Source organism: Triticum aestivum, chromosome 1D (assembly GCF_018294505.1).
Source record: "Triticum aestivum cultivar Chinese Spring chromosome 1D, IWGSC CS RefSeq v2.1, whole genome shotgun sequence".
NCBI lineage: Eukaryota > Viridiplantae > Streptophyta > Magnoliopsida > Poales > Poaceae > Triticum > Triticum aestivum.
Window position 1 is genome coordinate 116,136,637 of NC_057796.1, and position 1,492 is coordinate 116,138,128.

The window sequence follows — 1,492 nt, forward strand, 5'->3', positions numbered from 1 at the left end:
CAAAAAGTATGGAGTTCAAATAAGTTTAAAAAAATGAAATCCTTTTGTAACAGATGAGTTTCCGTATGAAACCCTGATACTTCGAAAGAGATTGTCCATTTTGTACACGAAGTGCATCTAGTTTTTGCCGTAACCCTCTCAACTTGTTAGCACATGCTATGTGGGTCAAATGATGATACCATGCCAACTTTCAACCTTTTCAGAGTTCATTTGAAATGCTTTTGAACTTTAGGGTCTTATAGCTCAAAAGAATCAGTAAATGCATGAAAAATAACAAATGGAGTCAGAAAGGGTTGCAAATTGATGATGTGGCTTTGAATGGTGCATTGTGAACACACAAAAAGTGTGGAGCTCAAATAAGTTAAAAAATGAAATCCCTTTGTAATAGATGAGTTTCCGTATGAAACCCTGATACTTCGAAAGAGATTGTCCATTTTGTACACGAAGTGCATCTAGTTTTTGCCGTAACCCTCTGAACTTGTTAGCACATGCTATGTGGGTGAAATGATGATACCATGTCAACTTTCAACCTTTTCAGAGTTCATTTGAAATGCTTTTGAATTTCAGGGTCTTATAGCTCAAAAAAATTAGTAAATGCATGAAAAATAACAAACGAAGTCAGAAAGGGTTGAAAATTGATGATGTGGCTTTGAATGGTGCAATTTGAACACACAAAAACTCTCGAGTTCAAATAAGTTTAAAAAAAATGAAATCCCTTTGTAACAGATGAGTTTCCGTATGAAACCCTGATACTTCGAAAGAGATTGTCCATTTTGTACACGAAGTGCATCTAGTTTTTGCCGTAACCCTCTCAGATTGTTAGCACATGCTATGTAGGTGAAATGATGATACCATGCCAACTTTCAACCTTTTCGGAGTTCATTTGAAATGCTTTTGAATTTCAGGGTCTTATAGCTCAAAAAAATCAGTAAATGCATGAAAAATAACAAATGAAGTCAGAAAGGGTTGAAAATTGATGATGTGCTTTGAATGGTGCATTTTGAACACACAAAAAGTCTAGAGTTCAAATAAGTTAAAAAATGAAATCCCTTTGTAATAGATGAGTTTTCGTATGAAACCCTGATACTTCGAAAGAGATTGTCCATTTTGTACACGAAGTGCATCTAGTTTTTGCCGTAACCCTCTCAACTTGTTAGCACATGCTATGTGGGTGAAATGATGATACCATGCCAACTTTCAACCTTTTCAGAGTTCATTTGAAATGCTTTTGAATTTTAGGGTCCTATAGCTCAAAAGAATCAGTAAATGCATGAAAAATAACAAATGAAGTCAGAAAGGGTTGCAAATTGATGATGTGGCTTTGAATGGTGCATTGTGAACACACAAAAAGTCAGGAGTTCAAATAAGTTAAAAAATGAAATCCCTTTGTAACAGATGATTTTCCGTATGAAACCATGGTACTTCGAAAGAGATTGTCCATTTTGTACACCAAGTGTATCTAGTTTTTGCCCTAACCCTCTCAACTTCTTAG